Consider the following 14,661-nt stretch of genomic DNA (forward strand, 5'->3'; position numbering starts at 1 on the left):
AGGGGCCTCCCGGAGCAGTGGTTGGGTGCACAGCATGGGAAAGGGCTGTTCTGACCCAGCTGGCTGTGTGGTGATGGGCAAGGAGCCTGGCTTTCTCACTGCAGGGAGGAAAAGTTGCCATCTCCTGGTCTGTGGTGACTGAGGGGCATGATGCGTGTGAAGTCCTGTGTATAAAGCATCCATTGATGCTAGCCGTCCTTAATCCTCTGGGAGCCAAGAGCCATCCTGATCATGAAACTGAGACCCCGGGATGGTCCTTCGAGGGCAGAGATTCAGATGGGGAGGTTGGGCTCTCAGCCCGAGTCCACTTGCCTCCCACACTGTGTCCCTCCAGTGGTGAATTTGGGGGCGGAAGGAAGGAGTTAAGATTTTGCCTTTAAGATTAAAGTGGACACACACCTCTTCCTCCACCCCCTTTGGAAGAATTGAAGATAGTCACATTTTCCCAAAAGAGCCCTATTTAATGATGCTAGAAGGAGCCACCAAGAAAGTGATTCTGGAAAACACAAACATTATTAACACCGGCGGTTTCCGAGAGACGGTTTTGTAGCTGGGCAACTGGCTGCAGGTGTGGGGGTGCCCGTCCTTACCTTGTGCCTGACACGCTTCCCCTCTGGGTGGACTGAGATTCCGCTGAGCTGTTTCCACTCGTCACCCCAATTTCCCGACTCCTCCACAAACTTGTCTCAGGTGCCTCTTGTCTGCCAGTTCTCGGTTGATTGGACTCAGACCTTGTCCCACTCACGCAACCTGAGAACCTTCCAGAAAGCTACCAGCTACACCTGGTTCCAGTTACACACAGAGGGCATGCCCCTTCCAGAAGCAGAAGGAGAGAGGACAGGAAGCCAGCAGGGAAGGGTGGCAGGTTATGAGGGTCTGAGCCAGAGCATGGGGGGCCTGGGGGATGAAGACCCCTTCCTTCCCGGTCTCAAGGACGGGAAGTCAGACCCAGGCCCTGCAGAGCCTGCTGTCGTCAGATGTGGCCGCAAGCTGGCCGTGCTGTGAGATGCGGCATGTCACAGGCGAGCGCGGGCAGGGGGCGGTTTCCAAGCCTGCTGATGGACAGGTGGACCCCACATCCTGTGCGGTTAAGTCCCTGGAGCTTCCGTGACCTAGTCTCCGCAACTGGAATGTTCTGTCTCCCAGGCTGGAGGCTGGACTCTGAGATCCAGGAGTCCTCGGGGCTGGTTCCTCCAGGGACCCTGGGGGCAGTCCAGGCCTCTCCCAGCTCCGAGTGGTTCTTGGGGGTCCGCAGTTGGTGGCTGCATTGCCCCAAGCTCTGCCCTCTCCCTGTGTGTCTCCTGGCCCCTCATCCCTTCTTATGAGGATCTCAGTCCTGATCAAGTAGGACTTCATCATCACTTGAGTTCATCTGTGATGGTCTTATTTCCAAGAAAGGTCATATCTGATGTCCCAGGTAGACCTGAATTTTGGGAGGAAACCCTTCAGCCCACCGCAGGAAGAGTTTGTAGACTAATAGGATTATTTCTATGCAGATCATACCACTCTAATGGCAGAAAGTGAAGAGGAACTTTCTTCACTTGATGAGCCACTTGATGAGGGTGGAAAAGGAGAGTGAAAAAGCTGGCTTAAAAGAAATGAAAAGATGCTTGGTCCTTGGAAGAAGAGCTATGACAAATATAAACAGTATATTAGAAAGCAGAGACATTACTTTGCTGACAAAAGTCCATATAGTCAAAGGCCTGTATAGTCAAAGCTATGGTTTTTTCCCAGCAGTCATGTATGAATGTGAGAATTGGACCATAAGGAAGACTGGGCACTGAAGAATTGATGTTTTTGAACTGTGGCGTTAGAGAAGACTCTTGAGAGTCCCTTGGACAGCAAGGAGATCCAACCAGTCCATCCTAAAGGAAATCAATTCTGAATATTCATCGGAAGGACTGATGCTGAAGCTGAAGCTCCAGTCCTTTGACCTGAAGGTCTGACTCATTGGAAAAGACCCTGATGCTGGGAAAGATTGAAGGCGGGAGGAGAAGGGGGTGGCAGAGGATGAGACGGTTGGATGGCATCACCAACTGAATGGACATGAGTTTGAGCAAGCTCTGGGAGTTGGTGATGGACAGGGAAGCCTGGTGTGCTGCAGTCCATGGGGTTGCAAAGAGTCGGATATGACTTAGCGACTGAACAACAATAATGCAAAAGACTCAGCACAATACTGCATTGTATCAGGTAACTGTTTTGGTGACTCATGCTAAACTGAATGGAAATCCTAACAGGATGAGTGAGTTCACAGGTGCTCCATCGAGGTACGCAGTAAGTAGCAGCAAATACTATTAAGCTGAGACTTACAGGGGGATTGTGTGTAAGGCTTATCACTGCACGTGCGTCTTGTGACGCTTGGAACATCTGACCTGCTGGGGGACATTCCGCCGGTGCCTATTACGACTGGATGACCTGAATCCACACATAGTTATGATCCAGCACTAGCTGGAGAAGAGACCCAGGATACCAGGAGCAGGCTTCCTAACCACTCCGGGTCCCTGTGACCGCCCCCTCCCCCGGTGCAGACTGGGTGTGTTTCATCTGCTCTGCCATTTCACAAGAGCGGTTGTGAATGTGTCTGTTGAGAGAAAAGTGATCCCTTTGATTTTTATTTAGTGTGTCTTCTACAAGGGCCTTTCTCCTTTTGGTTACCTAAATGAAATATTAATCGTCCGTCTGTGAAGATGCTTTAAACTCGCCTGTTCCCTAGTTGGCGCTTGACCTGCCGTCACTCACCATTAGCACGGCCGCCCTGATGCTCCGTGGGTGCCCGCGGTAGCTGTGGTCCAGGCTGGGAGGTTCCCAGGGAGTGTGGTCCATGGAGAGGGTTCTGCCGTGTGAGCCTCAGGAGAAAAGGGGTGTGCCATTTGGTGTGAAGAGGGCGGTGGGAGCACAGATGCGGTTGCCTCACTCCAGTGAGACACGGGAGACGGAAGGCCATGCTCCCTGTTAGCCGGTGCCTGCAGAGGAGCCTCCTCCTTGGGGCAGCGTGGCACCAGTGCCCACCACTAGACTGTGGGTGGGTGAGGCTGGTGTGTACTTGTATTTGAACTAAAGGATGGGGGTGTCATTTAATTTATAATGCAGCTCAATCAGGTCACCTTGACTTGCTGCCAGAAATGCTCTTATTTCCCTCTGCAAGCTCACGCCCACAGGCAGTTAACCCAAGTATTTTATTAAGCAATTTCCAAAGCATTCTCAGCTTTTAAGAGTTTTCTCTTTCCGTCTTTCAAGCACAGCTTCTGTTGAGGCTGCTGGGTGGTGCCCTCTACTCACCTTCTCGGAGTTTCTGAACACACCACGCCCTCCCAAAGTTACACGCTCATAATGTACAACAGCTTGGCCATCTCTGATAACAATCAGACATAGTTCCCACACCAAGCATGACTTCAGGTTCTTCCTGTTTATTAATTAGCCTTCAATTTGTTCTCAGTGCCAATTTCAAATCTCCTTCATTTTTTACCCAGTCTTTTTTTTTTTCCCCTTTCCATCAATCAACTCTTCCTCAGGTTTAATTAAAAGCACATGCACAGCTCTGTGAAATATGCTAAGACACACAGGTGAGGGGAGTGGGAAGGTCGCCTCGGGGTGGGATCCAGAGCACACCATGAGCACCCACCTTCTGTAAACAGCGTTACTGATCAGAGGAAAGTCATGAGGCCGAGTGAATGCGGGTTAAGTCAATCACCAGACCTCCGCAAACACTGAATTTCTAAGGGGCATTTCCAGAGTCTGGAAAGTTCCCCTGCAACAATCAGGAGAGGCGGTGAGGAGCGATCTCTGCCATCCAGCTGCAGGGCACGCTCAGAAGGCTGATCTTGTCTCTCTCCCCAGTTGAGGTAAGCCAATTTATGAAGAAAGGATTTCACAACCTCGCTGCTAAAGATGTGCCGGTAAGCCAGCTCACTGGTGTAGGAGGGAAGCCGGCTCTAGGAGATGGGTCAGGGCATGTCCCTGCTCCCCGGAGACCGTTGGGCAACGAGGTGAGAGATGTACTGTCTCCCGGGTTACCCCGAAGACTGCCCAGGGGTGTGGGGAAAGTGCAGGAGCTGACCGATCATTATGCCATGCGTCTCCTTACTTGTTCCTTTCGACCTCCTTTCTATAAATAGTGTGCGTGAGCTCAGTCACTCAGTCGTGTCCGACTCTGTAACCCCATGGACTGTAGCCCGCCAGGCTCCTCTGTCCATGGGATTCTCCAGGCAAGAATCCTGGAGTGGGTTGCCATGCCCTTTTCCAGGGGATCTTCCCGACCCAAGGGATCAAACCAGCATCTCCTGCATCTCCTGCACTGGCGGGGGATTCTTCACCAGGGAGCCACCTGGGAAGCCCTCTGAAAGTGGAGGAACTACTTCAGAATACTGGCTCGAAGAAAGTACAGAAGGTCCAGGTCTGGGAGAGGGGCTGCTCCTTCCATTCACTGTAAAGGAAAACTCTACAATTGGTGGAGCTTAAAATAAACATGCGAAAAATAAAATAATAACTAAAAGTAACCATGCCAACCCCAGAAATTATTCACATTTTTGAGAAAAGTGAAAGCGTACATTATTTGTGGTTAACTCTAGAGATTATTCAAAGTGGCAAAGCCAGTTTAGGAGACAGAGACTTATCCGTCTCATCATGTCACCTGATTAAGAATGATTTCCGTAAACAATTATAAATGTCCTGCACAGCAGAACCACTACTCTTCCTTCTTCCTTAAACTCCTTCCTCCTCAGCACCAACACATATGAGCATGCACACAGGCGCCCCGTGCGCACACCTGCCTCCTCTGGGAGCTGCGCCTCCAGCCACGCCAGCCACCGGGGTCCCTGGGAGCCACCTGCGGGGTCTGAGTACCCTCTGTCCTGGCACAGATGTCTGGTCCTGAGAAGCCACGTGACCCGGCTGGACCCTGAAGAACCTTCTCTGGGAATTGGAAGTTCTGACTCTGTCTGTTCTCTAGAAAGCATGAGCTGTGACCTAAGGGGGTGTGGGTGACCCCCTTGGCGTCCAGGTGTCCTGGAAATCAAGAAAGAGGACCTAGAACAGAAGACAGTGGGTTGGCAGACTCAGCGGGGGCCAGGGTGGGGGGTCCCCACTGCACGCCAGCCCAAGCTTTTCTCTTACTCTGAATTCTGAAGGACACACAAACAGCCTTTTATAAATTCTTCTATGGTTTTAAGCCAAGTCCAATTAGATTTCTCTCACCTCCATCCACTGGAATCCTCGCTGAAACCATGCACGAAAAAAAAAATTCACCGGAATATTCATAGTGAGTATTTGTTTCTAATGGAATTGAAGTGATTTTTATTTTTTCTTGGTTGCATGGCAAGAGATTCTCGAAGTTTTCATCTGTCTCCTCGCAGTTTTAGTGGAAGAAGAAAATCAGAAAAGCAAATGTTTTTCTAAAAAATAAAAAAGATTTTAAAGCCATTGAATACATCAGCTATGTAGCTTGTATCTTACAATGCTCATTATTTTATCACAATTATTTTTCCATCAAGTAACCAGACAGAACAATTAGTATTACATGGGACAGATAGCGTTTACTTGAGAATATATAATTGAACCATTGCATAAGTACGTTCTCAAGCTAGAGGAGCAGCTATCCTGGAAACAGGTTGGCATAAAATGATCCAATTGTTCTAAGGAGAGAGAAACTGGTGCCTTACGACTGGAAAGAATGTTCTGGAAGGTCTGATGCTGGAAAATCCGGTCTATAGCCAGAACCAGTTCCAGGGTTTTTGAATAATTTCCAGAGGTTGGTCTAAAGATGCAGCAAGGTGACTCCCTCAGGGAGTTTGCAGAGAGACAATGATGTCTATCTACAGCAGGGACGCACCGGCTTCTGTGATTCAAAATACAACAAGCTACCTTTTCTTCCCAGGTGTGAGTGTGCAGAGACCCGACGCACGCCGATTCAGAGGTAAGAGTGCCATCTACTGAATGTGAGACCTCATTTCCGGCAGCCCGGCAGCCAGTCCTCCGAGACCTCCCACCTGGGAACCGGCTGGGCGCACAGAACCGAGACAGCAGGAGGGTCCGTGGCCAAGGTGTTTGTAGGTGAGCAAGCACCCCGAGTGGAGGGCTGCTGTTCGCAGGTTCAGAGGATGGCTGTAGTCTCTGATTTGAGAAGACACACCAATGCAGGGTGCCGAGAAGCACTCAGGAGAGAGATGTGCCTGTGGGCCTGGCGTGTCCAGGAGAGCCCGGGCCGCAGGGCACAGCTCAGGTCGAACGAGTGGGTCACGGATGAGACAGGCTGTCCGGGGAGCAGGCAGGGCCGTGCGGTGACTGAGGCCCCAGCTCTGTCCCGAGTATGTGGTGTGTGTCTGGTCTGAGACATAACACAGCGCCTTGCCCTTACTGTCTCAGGGTGCAGATCACAGGTGGTAACCTACCATCCACAGCCTTGCAACACTAGGTGGAGATTAATTTGCTCTGCTTTAAAAGGTCTTTGAAGATGCTAAGTGTGATTATTATAATTGCTACATAAAGTTCCTGAAAGAGCATGAGGGCAGCCTGAACTCGATTTGTTCCACTTTAGTTTATGCTGTGGAACTTCCCACCCTCTTTAATTGGCTCAGCCACATAACATCTGAGATAGTTACTCCCAACAGAGATGCAGGCTCCTCTGTATGGTTGGGGGTCTGGACTTGGGGCTGTTTGCAAGTGTGTGTCCACAACCAGAGGGTTCTGGAGGGGTGTGGAGGGGAGAGATTCATTCATTACGAACCTCCCTGATTTTCTGGATAGTAGGACTGAGTTGGTCCCTGGGTTGGGAAGATCCCCTGGAGAAGGGAATAGCAACCCAGTCCAGTACTCTTGCCTGGACAATCCCATGGACAGAGGAGCCTGGTGGGCTACAGTCCATGGGGTCTCAGAATCGGACACAAGTAAATGACTAACACTTCACTTTTCTTTTTTCAGCATTGAGTTAGTAGAACGAGAAAATTGGACCAACATGGGACACATAGTATCTTGGGAAACAGCTAGAAATCCCTGGTGGAAAATGCATGAGGAGTTTCTCCCCTGAAGAGAGGGTGCAGAGGGGCCCGCCTGCTGGGCTCAGATGCAGGCGCAGAGGCCCCCGGGGTTCACGGTTTGGTTGTTCCCTTCTCTGGTGAACCTCCGGGAGACTGATGCTAGCTCATGCCTCTCACATGGATGAACCACACTTCAGTGGCGAGCTGGCCTTTGGAGCTCAGAGGAACACTGATGGAGGTGGCTGGGGTGTCTGCAGCTCAGGTCTGCTATCATGGGGGTCCTGGGGTCCAGAATGGGACCACCCTGAGATACAGCCATCAGACAACTTGTGGGCACCTCTAAATTCCAGAGAAGGCTCATTCGTTCATTCACTCAGCATGCCATTGGTGAGTGTCCAGTAAGTTGCTGGGGACAGCAGAGACCCAGCAGAGCTGACACTCCAGCTGAGACACAGGTATTTTAGGACCGATAGAAAACAGTTATTGAATCACTAGTACGATAACTTTAGGCTCCCCACTCCAGTGTTGTTGGGCTTCCCTTGTGGCTCAGCTGGTAAAGAATCCTCCCGCAATGCGGGAGACCTGGGTTCGATTCCTGGGTTGGGAAGATCCCCTGGAGAAGGGAAAGTCTACCCACTCCAGTATTCTGGCCTGGAGAATTCCATGGACTGTATAGTCCAATGGGTCGCAAAGAGTCGGACACGACTGAGCAACTTTAACTTTCAACTTTCCATAAAAGAGAAAAAGGAGTGTTTTGAATGCATTAGACAGGATTACTAGACCTAGTCTGTTCTTGGAAAATCTTCCTGGAAGGAGACTTAACATGATGGGGAAGGACATGAGGTTCCAGGCAGAGGGGACAGCTGGTGCAAAGGCCCCAAGGTCATAAGGAGAGCACGTGACTGAGCAACGGCAGGGCGGCTAGTGTTCCTGCAGAGACAGAGAGAGTGAGCCCAGATGGGGCTGGGTGCAGCTGCTGCTGCTGCTGCTAAGTCACTTCAGTAGTGTCCAACTCTGTGACCCCACGGACTGCAGCCCACCAGGCTTCTCTGTCCATGGGATTTTCTAGGCAGGAGTACTGGAGTGGGGTGCCACTGCCTTCTCCGTGGGTGCAGCTAGGAGCCCGAGGATCAGAGGCCTGCAGCTCAGGGTGAAGACTGGGTATTCATCCAACTGTAGATAGGCTGGACAAGCCTTCAAGGGTGCTTCTGGAGGGGGCAGGCAGGGCGTCGGAGAGGGCAAGGACACCATCGGGTGGCTCAGGAGACTGGAGACATGGGAGAATTTGAGAATTTAGAGGTAAAGTTGCCATCACCGCCTCGTTCCTGGGGTGAACACAGAGCTCTCTCCGGGGAGACAGGAGGAGAAGGGGCTGCAGGCCATGCCCTTGGAGGGCAGCAGGTCCCGAGCAGCTCCGGCCAGGCTCTGCCTACTCTGCTGCCTCTAACATCTCTTCTTCCTGCCCCCCAACTATTCATGGAATTGAAGACCCTGCCCTGTTCTTCACACGCCTGTTTGTTCTGGGACGGGTGTGTGATCAAAGGCAGTTGGTGTCTCTGATGCCACAGATGACACCGTGCACAATGCTTTTCCTCTTAGGGACATAACTCTGTCCCTGCGCCCCGCCCCCAGGCACCTCAGGACGCTGCCGGGGCTCTGTCACCTCCTATTTGTCTGCATCCCACACATACCAGATTCCTCATGATGCCAATGCTGGGGCGAAAGACAGAACTTCTGAAAGCCGATACTGTTTAACGTGCATTCTGAAATGGCTTCACCTTTTCTGTTTTTTCACTGAAGGTGTGCAAAAAAGCTCATTTCTCTGCAAACTTGCCAACATTTGCCATTATACAGTGTTAAAAAATGCCAATCTGAAGGGTAGGGAAGAATATAGACATATAATCAATTTACTTTTTCCTGATACCTGGTGAAGCTGAGCGCCTCGTGTTAGGTTTATGAGTTAATTTCATTTCCACTCCTGTGAATTTCTTTGTTCACATCCCTGCTGCCTGGATCATTCGCCTTTTATAATTGACTTGCTCTAACTCCTCAGGTACCGTGATTATCATTTGTTTTGTCTGTTACACGTATTGTTTTCTTCTGAATGTTTAATTTTATTTATGATGTATCTCTTATTTAGAAGTCTTTGTTTTTTTTGTTTTTTTTTATCTTAAAAACCAGGTATGTCCATTTCTTACTTCTTGGGTTTAATATTTCGCTAAGGAAATCTTTTTCATTAAAAATTATTAAAACAAACCTTTATATTTTCCTCATTTATATTCTATATGTATTTGCTTCTCTTTATAACAGGGGTGTCCCAGGTGGCCCTAGTGGTAAAGAACCTGCCTGCAAATGCAGGACATGTAGGAGACTTGGGTTCAATCCCTGGTCGGGAAGATCCCTCGGATGGGCTTCCAAGGGCAACGCACTCCAGAATTCTTGCCTGGAGCATCCCATGGACAGAAGAATCCAAGGTGTCACAGAGAGTCGGACACAACTGAGTGACTTAACACATCATGCTTTTGCTAACGGTATACCAACTTTGGTTTACATATATTTGTGTTCTCCTTGTTCACTGACTTACATATTCGTTGATGGACCACAGTCGAGCCCTGTGGCAGCTGCGGGGACAGAGACTCGCAGCTCTCTTGGGCCCTAAGATCCATCCTGAATGACAGAAAATGAACAGCTGAGCCATGAATCTCTCAGGTGTGACTAGACCCTGACACCAGGCACAGACCCGGGGGGGGGGGGGGGGGGGTGGGCAGGAGGCTATGTGGGTGCTGCACAAGGACACAGGAGCCCCGCCGTGATGCCCGGCTGACCCGACCCCGGCCCTGGGACAGCAAACCCTCTGCCCGGGAGGGCCTCGGACGCACTGCAGCCGCGGTGTAACTCTGTCACCGCGCTACGAGTGCCCTCGGCGCCCAGGTACTCCAGGAGGCTGGGGACGCCCTTGAACGCCCGGGCGCTTCGGTGGACTCGGATGAGAAGCAGCAGGAGGAAAAGGGGCGCAGGGAGCCCGGCTGGAGGGAGGCAGGGCTAGAAGGACGGCGCACGCGCTGCGGCCGCCGGAAGGACCCTCCCCGCGGATGCTCCGAGGGCCTCCGACGGCGCTGAAGGTCCCTGTCCCGGGGCCGCGCGTCCGCGTCCCCAGGGCAGCGTTCTCATGGCCGCCACTTCGGAGGCCCTCCCTTGGGGCCGCGCCTCGTGCCTGAGACATGTTCTTTTATCCAAGGCGATGAATCTGAAGGGAGGGGCAGGGCGGGGCAGGGGGCGAGGCTGAGAGAGGAAGGGATGGCCGGGGCCTTGGGGGCTGGGGCTTGGCGGACGGTGAGTGTGCCCGTGAGCCCCACGACGCGGACTCCCCCCACGCCCCCCGGCGCGGCCCCTTGATGCCCCCGTGGTCCTCCAGGAATGCGCCTCCGCCTCCAGGCATTCCGGAACGGCACCCTCCAAAGTTGGGCTCCTGGAGGCCTTTTCTTCGCAGCTATCTGCTGGGAATTGTCTTCCGGCCCCGACGTTTCCAAAGTCTGGTGTGTGTGTGTGTATGTGATATTAAGTCATATATAGTCATGCATGCACGCGTGTATCTATATTGTACTCACATATATGACTCGATGCTTCCCAGCGCGCTCTGCAGGACTTCCGTTTCCTTCTCTACTCTGCTGGTCTGTGGGTTGTTCCTAAGCCCAGGAAATAAGCTAGCAACTCACAGGGCCCCAGCTCAGGCTGGCAGGACTTTGGGCACCAGGGAGATGGGCTCAGAATTCACACCCTGGAGTGTACGTTGCTCCTGATGAAGCAGGCAGGTCTGTGAGAAGGGAATTCAATGGGAACCTCAGAATCCACATTGCTTTTAAGACTTTGTTTGCATGGGAGCCTCCATTCATCCACCTGCGGGTCTCCAAGCCACCAGGAGAGCGGTAAGCCTGGTCACCTGGGACCTGATGAGGCAGGAGCACCTCACGCCGGCTACAATGGCCATGTGTTGCGTCTGTAGGTAAGCACAGGTGTCCGGAGCATCGGCCAGGTCTGGGGCAGGTGTGCCTCCCGGGGTGGGGGAGTCCGGACTGTCCCTGTCAGCAGAAGTCAGCCCGGAGGTGACCCGACTGTAAAAGCTAGTGGAGACCCTTCCAGAATTCTAGATGTGAATTTCCACTCCTCATGTCTTAAAAACATCTAAGGAGTGTTGACAAGATATGGGGGGCTTGAGGCATGAAGCAAAGAGACTCCTTGCAGTGGGAGTGCTGGGACGGAAGACAAACGGGATGTCCCCCAGGGCGGCTCCAGGCTGTGTCCGCAGGCCCGCAGAGCCCACACAGGGCAGAGAAACAGGAGACCGGAGTCCCAGATCAGGGATTCCCAGCAAAGCCAGAGCCGCTGGAGGAAAGCAGCTCCCTGGGAGGCAGGAGCCGGGCCGCCAGCACTCACACAGGAGCTGCGACCAGGTCCTGCTTCCAGGCCCAGGCTGGTGTGGGAGGCAGGAGCCGGGCCGCCAGCGCTCACACAGGAGCGGCGACCAGGTCCTGCTTCCAGGCCCAGGCTGGTGTGGGAGGCAGGAGCCGGGCCGCCAGCGCTCACACAGGAGCGGCGACCAGGTCCTGCTTCCAGGCCCAGGCTGGTGTGGGAGGCAGGAGCCGGGCCGCCAGCGCTCACACAGGAGCGGCGACCAGGTCCTGCTTCCAGGCCCAGGCTGGTGTGGGAGGCAGGAGCCGGGCCGCCAGCGCTCACACAGGAGCGGCGACCAGGTCCTGCTTCCAGGCCCAGGCTGGTGTGGGAGGCAGGAGCCGGGCCGCCAGCTGGTGGGGCTACAGCCACCCTTTGTCACCATGCTGGCACGCAAGTGACCTTCTTCCCCCCGTGTCCTCACGTGGTCGTCCCTCTGTGTGTGTCTGTGTCCTGATCTCTTCTTGTAAGCACACCAGTCACACTGGATCAGGGCCCACCCTCCGTGAGTCAGTTTTAACCAAATCACTTCCTCAAAAGCCCCTATCTCCAAATTCCATCACTTTCTAAGGTACTGGATGTAGGAACTGGGGGGCAGCTCGGCCCAGAGCAGCAGGGACAGCGGCAAAGTGAAGTGGTTGAGTCACCAAGTTATGTCTGACTCTTGAGACCCCATGGACTGTAACCTCCAGGCTCCTCTGTCCATGAGATTCTCCAGGCAAGGATACTGGAGTGGGTTGCCATTTCCTTCTCCAGGGGATCTTCCCAACCCAGGAATCGAACCTGGGTCTTCTGCTCTGCGGGCAGATTCTTTACCAACTGAACTACAAGGGAAGCCCTAAAGTGAAGTGAGACACGTTTAATTTTATTATCCCATTAATAGCAGAACGTGACAGAGATTCTAAGTTATTCCTCCAGGTAAAGGACCTAAATAAGAAAAAGAGACAATTTTTTGCATCACCAAACTCTCATTACATTTTCTTTGATGTTTTATTGCTAAATTCTTTTTTGCACGGTGGTATTCTGATTTAAGAAGACTGAACAGTGTAGAGTGCAACTGAGAATATCTCCAAGCTGCTATAAATATGTTGGCTAATATTTCTCTTTCCAAATTATTTTGGTGGTAATTGATGTGTGCATTTTACGGCTCACTGCATCCTCAGCCAGATGAAGTTCCCAAGGAAAGGCGATGCTGAAATGTTTGCAGTGGTGAAGCCTTCAGCCTTGGTAAACTGTTAGGCTCGTTTCAAACTTTCCAGAAGTGCACGTGTACTTCAGGTCTCTCCTTCTGATTCAGTGGCTCAGTAGCCTGTAAAAGTATGCAAATCAGTTATGAGCCAAATAATTTGGTGAGAGTTATTAACTCACAAAATAACTTTTCCCCTGGAATCTACCGACTATTCGGAATAACTCATCACACGGGAGCAAAATAAATGCTTAGTGTTGCAAAAAGAGATAAAAGTCATTGAGCCGTGTGCATAAAAATCTATTGCAAAGCATCCACAGTCTTGGAGATAAAGTAGATGGCATTTGGATGCTGGGACGGCGTGACGACTCTCTACACCTGCCTGGGTTCTCTGCTGCCTGCCGCCCATTCTTCAGAAGGTTAGTTGAAGAGTCAGATTAACTCGTCTCTTGGAACTCACAGCCAGAAAGCTTGCAAACAAGACTGTGCATTCTACCCTTGAAGGGTTACCTCATGTGGGGGAAAGTAATTTTGAACAATCTGGACAACACTGGGCCTCACTTTCTCCTGAAATGTCCTGGGGAAGGTGTAGCCAGGATTTGGGGGACAGCTGACTGCACAGACCGGGGCTGGAGAGGGGGCTGGCCTTTCTCTCAAGGTCGATGGGCTGCTTCCTCAGCCCACCTGCAGCTGGGCTCCGGGGGCGGCTCCCCCTGGCAAGGACAGGGAAGCGGTGGCCAGGCTGGCTTGGGGTCCTGCCTGGCTCTGCACCGGCAGAGACCTGCCGGTGGGATGTGCACCAAGAAACTGGCTTCACTTCTCTCAAGGAAGGCAAAAAAGTGACATTGGAAGTATTTGGGGGAATTTCTATTCAACACACAGTATATATTTTCAACGCAGCGCAGGACCTTTGTTATTTTCAGATACTCTGGTTATTCGGTGCCTTTTCCCCTGGAGCATCATTTCTTTCCTTTTTTGTCTGTACTTTATTTGGCCGCACTGGGTCTTTGTTGAGGATCTTCGTTGGCACGTGCAGGATCTTTTAGCTGTGGCATGCGAACTCCAGTTCCCTGACCTGAGATCAAACCCTGGCCCCGCTGAACCACCAGGAAAGTCCCAAGCATCATTTCTTAAAGGGACAAAAGATTCTGAGGTTCATGTCACCACCATATATTCCACCCACTGGTTGCCTCTGGCATGGCTATCCTGGAATCACACAGCAGTCTCCTGGGTCTCCATCCTGGTAGCATCTCTCTAATTCCTTCTCCAGCTGACCGCAAGGGTGACTTCGGTCAGTCCTGTCTGCCGAGGTCTGGTGTTTGTACGATGACACTCATCCACCGTGGGGGCACAGTGTAGTGGATTTTGACACATGTTCGTGACCCTGTGACCACCACCACTGGGAAGATGGCAGCGTTCCCTCCAGACCCCAAGTTATTGTGTGCCCTTCTCCAGCCAGTCACTCCCCTGCCCTGAGCACCCCTGACATGCTTCTGTCACTCCACGCTTGCTCCTTCTAGAATCGTGCGTGCAGCCCGCCGTCCTCGCGCGCCTGCATTCCTTCACGCCCCCGCGTGTTGCTTCAGCACGGGGCAGCGTTGCTGCTGGTTTCCCCGTGGGCTGGCCAAGCTACAGCCCACTGTGTGTGCGTGGGCGTGTCACACTGTCTTCTCATTCGCCAGAGGAGGGACGTGTGGATTCTTCCAGTCTGTGGGTACTGAGAGCAAAGCTGCTGCGGATGTCCAGGGCCCGTGTCCAGGCTCCGTGTGGTCACACTTGATTTCCCTTCGTCACGTCTCAGGCCTGGGGCTCCTGACTCAACGTGGTGAGTGCGCCTGTGTAACTTCCTAAGAATCTGCCAGTCTGGTTTCCAAAGTGCCTGCCCCCTGATGGATTCCCACCAGCAGTGGATCAAAGTTCTATCAATCCATGTTGTCACCAACATTTGGTGTTGATAGACTTTTTAGTTTTTGACCTTCAAAAAGTGATTTTAGTTTTCATTTCTTTGAAGACTAGTGAGGTTGGGCTTTTCTTTTTCTTTTTTTTTTTTGCTTA

General features: G+C 52.1%; 1 long non-coding RNA gene across 2 annotated transcripts; it reads left to right on the plus strand.

The window, feature by feature from the left end:
- Positions 1–4,715: 4,715 nt before the first annotated feature.
- Positions 4,716–9,710, plus strand: LOC123330591. 2 transcript variants are annotated; one of them, XR_006640302.1, is made up of 3 exons: positions 4,716–5,257; positions 5,873–6,048; positions 9,282–9,710. It is a non-coding gene; the product is annotated as an uncharacterized LOC123330591 (long non-coding RNA). The 2 variants fall into 2 exon arrangements; XR_006546613.1 differs by lacking the exon at positions 9,282–9,710 and adding an exon at positions 6,916–7,602 and having other exon boundaries at positions 4,717–5,257.
- Positions 9,711–14,661: the final 4,951 nt, after the last annotated feature.

This window comes from Bubalus bubalis, chromosome 19 (assembly GCF_019923935.1).
Source record: "Bubalus bubalis isolate 160015118507 breed Murrah chromosome 19, NDDB_SH_1, whole genome shotgun sequence".
In the NCBI taxonomy this organism is placed as follows: Eukaryota; Metazoa; Chordata; class Mammalia; order Artiodactyla; family Bovidae; genus Bubalus; species Bubalus bubalis.